We start from the raw sequence: 13,004 nt of genomic DNA on the forward strand, positions 1-13,004 counted from the left end.
AGATGACAGATGACAGACGACAGATGATAGATGACACATGACAGATGACAGATGACAGATGACAGATTACAGATGACAGATGACAGATGACAGATGACAGACGACAGATGACAGATGACAGATGACAGATTACAAATGACAGATGACAGATGACAGATGACAGATGACAGATGACAGATGACAGATGACAGATGACAGATGACAGATGACAGATGACAGATGACAGATGACAGATGACAGATGACAGATTACAGATGACAGATGACAGATGACAGATGACAGATGACAGACGACAGATGACAGATGACAGATGACAGATGACAGATTACAGATGACAGATGACAGATGACAGATGACAGATGACAGATGACAGATGACAGATGACAGATGACAGATGACAGATGACAGATGACAGATGACAGACGACAGATGATAGATGACACATGACAGATGACAGATGACAGATGACAGATGACAGATGACAGACGACAGACGACAGATGACAGATGACAAATGACAGATGACAGACGACAGATGAGAGATGACAGATTACAGATGACAGATGACAGATAACAGATTACAGATGACAGATGACAGATGTGAGATGACAGATGACAGATGACAGATGACAGATGACAGATGACAGATGACAGATGACAGATGACAGATAACAAATGACAGATGACAAATGACAGATGACAGATGAAAGATGACAGACGACAGATGACAGATGACAGATGACAGATGACAGATGACAGATGACAGATGACAGATGACAGATGACAGATGACAGATGACAGATGACAGATGACAGATGACAGATGACAAATGACAGATGACAGATGACAGATGACAGACGACAGATGACAGATGGCAAATGACAGATGACAGACGACAGATGACAGATGACAGACGACAGATGACAGATGACAGATGTGAGATGACAGACGACAGATGTGAGATGACAGATGACAGATGACAGATGACAGATGACAGATGACAGATGACAGATGACAGATGACAGATGACAGATGACAGATGACAGATGAAAGATGACAGATGGCAGATGACACATGACAGATGACAAATGACAAATGACAGATGACAGATGACAGATGACAGATGACAGATGACAGATGACAGATGACAGATGACAGATGACAGATGACAGATGACAGATGACAGATGACAGATGACAGATGACAGATGACAGATGACAGATGACAGATGACAGATGACAGATGACAGATGACAGATGACAGATGACAGATGACAGATGACAGATGACAGATGACAGATGACAGATGACAGTTGACACATGACAGATGACAGATGATAGATGACAGATGACAGATGACAGATGAAAGATGACACATGACAGATGACAGATGACAGATGACAGATGACAGATGACAGATGACAGACGACAGACGACAGATGACAGATGACAAATGACAGATGACAGATGACAGACGACAGATGACAGATGACAGATTACAGATGACAGATGACAGATGTGAGATGACAGATGACAGATGACAGATGACAGATGACAGATGACAGATGACAGACGACAGATGACAGATGACAGATGACAGTTGACACATGACAGATGACAGATGATAGATGACAGATGACAGATGACAGATGACAGATGATAGATGACACATGACAGATGACAGATGACAGATGACAGATGACAGATGACAGATGACAGACGACAGACGACAGATGACAGATGACAGACGACAGATGACAGATGACAGATTACAGATGACAGATGACAGATGACAGACGACAGATGACAGATGACAGATGACAGATTACAGATGACAGATGACAGATGACAGATGACAGATGACAGATGACAGATGACAGATTACAGATGGCAGATGACAGATGACAGATGACAGATGACAGACGAGAGATGATAGATGACAGATGACAGATGACAGATGACAGATGACAGATGACAGATGACAGATGACAGATGATAGATGACAGATGACAGATGACAGATGACAGATGACAGATGACAGATGACAGATGACAGATGACAGATGACAGATGACAGATGACAGATGACAGATGACAGATGACAGATGACAGATGACAGATGACAGATGACAGATGACAGATGACAGATGACAGATGACAGATGACAGATGACAGATGACAGATGATAGATGACAGATGACAGATGACAGATGACAGATGACAGATGACAGATGACAGATGACAGATGACAGATGACAGATGACAGATGACAGATGACAGATGTACATGACAGGTGACAGATGACAGATGACAGATGACAGATGACGGATGACAGATGACAGATGACAGATGACAGATGACAGATGACAGATGACAGATGACAGATGACAGATGACAGATGACAGATGACAGATGACAGATGACAGATGACAGATGACAGATGACAGATGACAGATGACAGATGACAGATGACAGATGACAGATGACAGATGTGAGATGACAGATGTGGGATGACAGATGACAGATGACAGATGACAGATGACAGATAACAAATGACAGATGACAGATGACAGATGACAGATGAAAGATGACAGACGACAGATGACAGATGACAGATGACAGATGACAGATGACAGATGACAGATGACAGATGACAGATGACAGATGACAGATGACAGATGACAGATGACAGATGACAGATGACAGATGACAGATGACAGATGACAAATGACAGATGACAGATGACAGATGACAGACGACAGACGACAGATGACAGATGGCAAATGACAGATGACAGACGACAGATGACAGATGACAGACGACAGATGACAGATGACAGATGTGAGATGACAGACGACAGATGTGAGATGACAGATGACAGATGACAGATGACAGATGACAGATGACAGATGACAGATGACAGATGACAGATGACAGATGACAGATGAAAGATGACAGATGGCAGATGACACATGACAGATGACAAATGACAAATGACAGATGACAGATGACAGATGACAGATGACAGATGACAGATGACAGATGACAGATGACAGATGACAGATGACAGATGACAGATGACAGATGACAGATGACAGATGACAGATGACAGATGACAGATGACAGATGACAGATGACAGATGACAGATGACAGATGACAGATGACAGTTGACACATGACAGATGACAGATGATAGATGACAGATGACAGATTACAGATGACAGATGAAAGATGACACATGACAGATGACAGATGACAGATGACAGATGACAGATGACAGACGACAGACGACAGATGACAGATGACAAATGACAGATGACAGATGACAGACGACAGATGACAGATGACAGATTACAGATGACAGATGACAGATGTGAGATGACAGATGACAGATGACAGATGACAGATGACAGATGACAGACGACAGATGACAGATGACAGATGACAGTTGACACATGACAGATGACAGATGATAGATGATAGATGACAGATGACAGATGACAGATGATAGATGACACATGACAGATGACAGATGACAGATGACAGATGACAGATGACAGATGACAGACGACAGACGACAGATGACAGATGACAGACGACAGATGACAGATGACAGATTACAGATGACAGATGACAGATGACAGACGACAGATGACAGATGACAGATGACAGATTACAGATGACAGATGACAGATGACAGATGACAGATGACAGATGACAGATTACAGATGACAGATGGCAGATGACAGATGACAGATGACAGATGACAGACGAGAGATGATAGATGACAGATGACAAATGACAGATGACAGATGACAGATGACAGATGACAGATGACAGATGATAGATGACAGATGACAGATGACAGATGACAGATGACAGATGACAGATGACAGATGACAGATGACAGATGACAGATGACAGATGACAGATGACAGATGACAGATGACAGATGACAGATGACAGATGACAGATGACAAATGACAGATGACAGATGACAGATGACAGATGACAGATGATAGATGACAGATGACAGATGACAGATGACAGATGACAGATGACAGATGACAGATGACAGATGACAGATGACAGATGACAGATGATAGATGACAGATGACAGATGACAGATGACAGATGACAGATGACAGATGACAGATGTACATGACAGGTGACAGATGACAGATGACAGATGACAGATGACAGATGACGGATGACAGATGACAGATGACAGATGACAGATGACAGATGACAGATGACAGATGACAGATGACAGATGACAGATGACAGATGACAGATGACAGATGACAGATGACAGATGAGAGATGACAGATGACAGATGACAGATGACAGATGACAGATGACAGATGACAGATGACAGATGACAGATGTGGGATGACAGATGACAGATGACAGATGACAGATGACAGATGTCACATGACAGATGACAGATGACTGGTGACAGATGACAGATTAGAGATGACAGATGACAGATGACAGATGACAGATGACAGATGACAGATGAAAGATGACAGATGGCAGATGACACATGACAGATGACAGATGACTGGTGACAGATGACAGATGACAGATGACAGTTGACACATGACAGATGACAGATGATAGATGACAGATGACAGATGACAGATGACAGATGAAAGATGACAGATGACAGATGACAGATGACAGATGACAGGTGACAGATGACAGATGACAGATGACAGATGACAGATGACAGATGACAGATGACAGATGACAGATGACAGATGACAGATGACAGATGACAGATGACAGATGACAGATGACCGATGACAGATGACAGATGACAGATGACAGATGACAGATGACAGATGACAGATGACAGATAACAGATGACAAATGACAGATGACAGATGACAGAACACAGATGACAGATGACAGATGACAGATGACAGATGACAGATGACAGATGACAGATGACAGATGACAGGTGACAGATGACAGATGACAGAACACAGATGACAGATGACAGATGACAGATGACAGATGACAGATGACAGATGACAGATGACAGATGACAGATGACAGATGACAGATGACAGATGACAGATGACAGATGACAGATGACAGGTGACAGATGACAGATGACAGATGTCAGATGACAGATGACAGATCACAGATCACAGATCACAGATGACAGATGACAGATGACAGACGACATATGACAGATGACAGATGACAGATGACAGATGACAGATGACAGATGACAGATGACAGATAACAGATGACAGATGACAGATGACAGATGACAGATGACAGATGACAGATGACAGATGACAGATGACAGATGACAGATGACAGATGACAGATGACATATGACAGATGACAAATGACAGATGACAGATGACAGGTGACAGATGACAGATGACAGATGTCAGATGACAGATGACAGATGACAGATGACAGATGACAGATGACAGATGACAGATGACAGATGACAGGTGACAGATGACAGATGTCAGATGACAGATGTCAGATGACAGATGACAGATGACAGATGACAGATGACATATGACAGATGACAAATGACAGATGACAGATGACAGATGACAGGTGACAGATGACAGATGACAGATGTCAGATGACAGATGACAGATGACAGATGACAGATGACAGATGACAGATGACAGATGACAGATGACAGGTGACAGATGACAGATGTCAGATGACAGATGTCAGATGACAGATGACAGATGACAGATGACAGATCACAGATGACAGATGACAGATGACAGATGACAGATGACAGATGACAGATGACAGATGACAGATGACAGATGACAGATGACAGATGACAGATGACAGGTGACAGATGACAGATGACAGATGTCAGATGACAGATGACAGATGACAGATGACAGATGACAGATGACAGATGACAGATGACAGATGACAGATGACAGATGACAGATGACAGATGACAGATGACAGATGACAGATGACAGATGACAGATGACAGATGACAGATGACAGATGACAGATGACAGATGACAGATGACAAGTGACAGATGACAGATGACAGATGACAGATGTCAGATGTCAGATGTCAGGTGACAGATGACAGATGACAGATGACAGATGACAGATGTCACATGACAGATGACAGATGACAGATGACAGATGACAGATGACAAGTGACAGATGACAGATGACAGATGACAGATGTCAGATGTCAGATGACAGATGACAGATGACAGATGACAAATGACAGATGACAGATGACAGATGACAGATGACAGATGACAGATGACAAGTGACAGATGACAGATGACAGATGACAGATGTCAGATGACAGATGACAGATGACGGATGACGGATGACGGCTGACAGATGACAGATGACAGATGACAGACGACAAATGACAGATGACAGATGTGACATGACAGATGACAGATGACAGATGACAGATGACAGGTGACAGATAACAAATGACAGATGACAGATGTGAAATGACACATCACAGGTGACACATGACAGATGACAGATGAAAGATGACAGATGACAGATGACAGATGTCACATGACAGATGACAGATAACAGATGACAAATGACAGATGACAGATGACAGAACACAGATGACAGATGACAGATGACAGATGACAGATGACAGATGACAGATGACAGATGACAGATGACAGATGACAGATGACAGATGATAGATGACAGATGACAGATGACAGATGACAGATGACAGATGACAGATGACAGATGACAGATGACAGATGACAGATGACAGATGACAGATGACAGATGACAGGTGACAGATGACAGATGACAGATGACAGATGTCAGATGACAGATGACAGATGACAGATCACAGATGACAGATGACAGATGACAGATGACAGATGACAGATGACAGATGACAGATGACAGATGACAGATGACAGATGACAGATGACAGATGACAGATGACAGATGACAGATGACAGATGTCAGATGACAGATGACAGATGACAGATGACAGATGACAGATGACAGATGACAGATGACAGATGACAGATGACAGATGACATATGACAGATGACAAATGACAGATGACAGATGACAGATGACAGGTGACAGATGACAGATGACAGATGTCAGATGACAGATGACAGATGACAGATGACAGATGACAGATGACAGATGACAGGTGACAGATGTCAGATGACAGATGACAGATGACAGATGACAGATGACAGGTGACAGATGACAGATGTCAGATGACAGATGTCAGATGACAGATGACAGATGACAGATGACAGATGACAGATGACAGATGACAGATGACAGATGACAGATGACAGATGACAGATGACAGATGACAGATGACAGATGACAGATGACAGATGACAGGTGACAGGTGACAGATGACAGATGACAGATGTCAGATGACAGATGACAGATGACAGATGACAGATGACAGATGACAGATGACAGATGACAGATGACAGATGACAGATGACAGATGACAGATGACAGATGACAGATGACAGATGACAGATGACAGATGACAGATGACAGATGACAGATGACAGATGACAGATGACAGATGACAAGTGACAGATGACAGATGACAGATGACAGATGTCAGATGTCAGATGTCAGGTGACAGATGACAGATGACAGATGACAGATGACAGATGTCACATGACAGATGACAGATGACAGATGACAGATGACAGATGACAAGTGACAGATGACAGATGACAGATGACAGATGTCAGATGTCAGATGACAGATGACAGATGACAGATGACAAATGACAGATGACAGATGACAGATGACAGATGACAGATGACAGATGACAAGTGACAGATGACAGATGACAGATGACAGATGTCAGATGACAGATGACGGATGACGGATGACGGCTGACAGATGACAGATGACAGATGACAGACGACAAATGACAGATGACAGATGTGACATGACAGATGACAGATGACAGATGACAGATGACAGATGACAGATAACAAATGACAGATGACAGATGTGAAATGACACATCACAGGTGACACATGACAGATGACAGATGAAAGATGACAGATGACAGATGACAGATGTCACATGACAGATGACAGATAACAGATGACAAATGACAGATGACAGATGACAGAACACAGATGACAGATGACAGATGACAGATGACAGATGACAGATGACAGATGACAGATGACAGATGACAGATGACAGATGACAGATGACAGATGACAGATGACAGATGACAGATGACAGATGACAGATGACAGATGACAGATGACAGATGACAGGTGACAGATGACAGATGACAGATGACAGATGTCAGATGACAGATGACAGATGACAGATGACAGAACACAGATGACAGATGACAGATGACAGATGACAGATGACAGATGACAGATGACAGATGACAGATGACAGATGACAGATGACAGATGACAGATGACAGATGACAGATGACAGATGACAGATGACAGATGACAGATGACAGATGACAGGTGACAGATGACAGGTGACAGATGACAGATGACAGATGACAGATGACAGATGACAGATGACAGATGACAGATGACAGATGACAGATGACAGATGACAGATGACAGATGACAAGTGACAGATGACAGATGACAGATGACAGATGTCAGATGTCAGATGTCAGGTGACAGATGACAGATGACAGATGACAGATGACAGATGTCACATGACAGATGACAGATGACAGATGACAGATGACAGATGACAAGTGACAGATGACAGATGACAGATGACAGATGTCAGATGTCAGATGACAGATGACAGATGACAGATGACAAATGACAGATGACAGATGACAGATGACAGATGACAGATGACAGATGACAAGTGACAGATGACAGATGACAGATGACAGATGTCAGATGACAGATGACGGATGACGGATGACGGCTGACAGATGACAGATGACAGATGACAGATGACAGACGACAAATGACAGATGACAGATGTGACATGACAGATGACAGATGACAGATGACAGATGACAGATGACAGATAACAAATGACAGATGACAGATGTGAAATGACACATCACAGGTGACACATGACAGATGACAGATGAAAGATGACAGATGACAGATGACAGATGTCAGATGACAGATGACAGATGACAGATGACAGATGACAGATGACAGATGACAGATGACAGATGACATATGACAGATGACAAATGACAGATGACAGATGACAGATGACAGGTGACAGATGACAGATGACAGATGTCAGATGACAGATGACAGATGACAGATGACAGATGACAGATGACAGATGACAGATGACAGATGACAGATGACAGGTGACAGATGACAGATGACAGATGTCAGATGACAGATGACAGATAACAGATGACAGATGACAGATGACAGATGACAGATGACAGATGACATGTGACAGATGACAGATGTCAGATGACAGATGACAGATGACAGATGACAGATGACAGATGACAGATGACAGATGACAGATGACAGATGACAGATGACAGATGACAGATGACAGATGACAGATGTCAGATGACAGATGACAGATGACAGATGACAGATGTCACATGACAGATGACAGATGACAGATGACAGATGACAGATGACAGATGACAGACGACAAGTGACAGATGACAGATGACAGATGACAGATGTCAGATGACAGACGACGGATGACGGATGACAGATGACAGATGAAAGATTACAGACGACAGATGACAGATGACAGATGTGAGATGACAGATGTGAGATGACAGATGACAGATGACAGATGACAGATGACAGATGACAGATGACAGATGACAGATGACAGATAACAAATGACAGATGACAGATCACAGATGACAGATGACAGGTGACAGATGACAGATGACAGATGACAGATGACAGATGACAGATTACAGATGACAGATGACAGATGACAGATGACAGATGACAGATGACAGATGACAGATGACAGATGACAGATGACAGATGACAGATGACAGATGACAGATGACAGATGACAGATGACAGATGACAGATGACAGATGACAGATGACAGATGACAGATCACAGATCACAGATGACAGATGACAGGTGACAGATGACAGATGACAGATGACGGATGACAGATGACAGATGACAAGTGACAGATGACAGATGACAGATGACAGATGTCAGATGTCAGGTGACAGATGACAGATGACAGATGACAGATGACAGATGTCACATGACAGATGACAGATGATAGATGACAGATGACAGATGACAAGTGACAGATGACAGATGACAGATGACAGATGTCAGATGTCAGATGACAGATGACAGATGACAGATGACAGATGACAGATGACAGATGACAGATGACAAGTGACAGATGACAGATGACAGATGACAGATGTCAGTTGACAGATGACGGATGACGGATGACGGCTGACAGATGACAGATGACAGATGACAGATGACAGACGACAAATGACAGATGACAGATGTGACATGACAGATGACAGATGACAGATGACAGATGACAGATGACAGATAACAAATGACAGATGACAGATGACAGATCACAGATCACAGATCACAGATGACAGATGACAGATGACAGACGACATATGACAGATGACAGATGACAGATGACAGATGACAGATGACAGATGACAGATGACAGATAACAGATGACAGATGACAGATGACAGATGACAGATGACAGATGACAGATGACAGATGACAGATGACAGATGACATATGACAGATGACAAATGACAGATGACAGATGACAGATGACAGGTGACAGATGACAGATGACAGATGTCAGATGACAGATGACAGATGACAGATGACAGATGACAGATGACAGATGACAGATGACAGGTGACAGATGACAGATGTCAGATGACAGATGTCAGATGACAGATGACAGATGACAGATGACAGATGACAGATGACAGATGACAGATGACAGATGACAGATGACAGATGACAGATGACAGATGACAGATGACAGATGACAGATGACAGATGACAGATGACAGATGACAGATGACAGATGACAGATGACAGATGACAGATGACAGATGACAGATGACAGATGACAGATGACAGATGACAAGTGACAGATGACAGATGACAGATGACAGATGACAGATGACAGATGACAGATCACAGATGACAGATGACAGATGACAGATGACAGATGACAGATGACAGATGACAGATGACAGATGACAGATGACAGATGACAGATGACAGATGACAGATGACAGATGACAGATGACAGATGACAGGTGACAGATGACAGATGACAGATGTCAGATGACAGATGACAGATGACAGATGACAGATGACAGATGACAGATGACAGATGACAGATGACAGATGACAGATGACAGATGACAGATGACAGATGACAGATGACAGATGACAGATGACAGATGACAGATGACAGATGACAGATGACAGATGACAGATGACAGATGACAGATGACAGATGACAGATGACAGATGACAGATGACAGATGACAGATGACAGATGACAGATGACAAGTGACAGATGACAGATGACAGATGACAGATGTCAGATGTCAGATGTCAGATGTCAGGTGACAGATGACAGATGACAGATGTCACATGACAGATGACAGATGACAGATGACAGATGACAGATGACAAGTGACAGATGACAGATGACAGATGACAGATGTCAGATGTCAGATGACAGATGACAGATGACAGATGACAGATGACAGATGACAGATGACAGATGACAGATGACAAGTGACAGATGACAGATGACAGATGACAGATGTCAGATGACAGATGACGGATGACGGATGACGGCTGACAGATGACAGATGACAGATGACAGATGACAGACGACAAATGACAGATGACAGATGTGACATGACAGATGACAGATGACAGATGACAGATGACAGATTACAGATAACAAATGACAGATGACAGATGTGAAATGACACATCACAGGTGACACATGACAGATGACAGATGAAAGATGACAGATGACAGATGACAGATGTCACATGACAGATGACAGATAACAGATGACAAATGACAGATGACAGATGACAGAACACAGATGACAGATGACAGATGACAGATGACAGATGACAGATGACAGATGACAGATGACAGATGACAGATGACAGATGACAGATGACAGATGACAGATGACAGATGACAGATGACAGATGACAGATGACAGATGACAGATGACAGATGACAGATGACAGATGACAGGTGACATATGACAGATGACAGATGTCAGATGACAGCTGACAGATCACAGATGACAGATGACAGATGACAGATAACAGGTGACAGATGACAGATGACAGATGTCAGATGTCAGATGACAGATGACAGATGACAGATGACAGATGACAGATGACAGGTGACAGATGACAGATGACAGATGACAGATGACAGATGACAGATGACAGATGACAGATGACAGATGACAGATGACAGATGACAGATGACAGATGACAGATGACAGATGACAGATGACAGATGACAGATGACAGATGTCACATGACAGATGACAGATAACAGATGACAAATGACAGATGACAGATGACAGAACACAGATGACAGATGACAGATGACAGATGACAGATGACAGATGACAGATGACAGATGACAGATGACAGATGACAGATGACAGATGACAGATGGCAGATGACAGATGACAGATGACAGATGACAGATGACAGATGACAGATGACAGATGACAGATGACAGATGACAGATGACAGGTGACAGATGACAGATGACAGATGTCAGATGACAGATGACAGATCACAGATCACAGATCACAGATGACAGATGACAGATGACAGACGACATATGACAGATGACAGATGACAGATGACAGATGACAGATGACAGATGACAGATGACAGATGACAGATAACAGATGACAGATGACAGATGACAGATGACAGATGACAGATGACAGATGACAGATGACAGATGACAGATGAC

The sequence above is a fragment of the Condylostylus longicornis genome, unplaced genomic scaffold, assembly GCF_029603195.1.
Source record: "Condylostylus longicornis isolate FDR11 unplaced genomic scaffold, ASM2960319v2 ptg000130l, whole genome shotgun sequence".
Lineage (NCBI taxonomy): Eukaryota > Metazoa > Arthropoda > Insecta > Diptera > Dolichopodidae > Condylostylus > Condylostylus longicornis.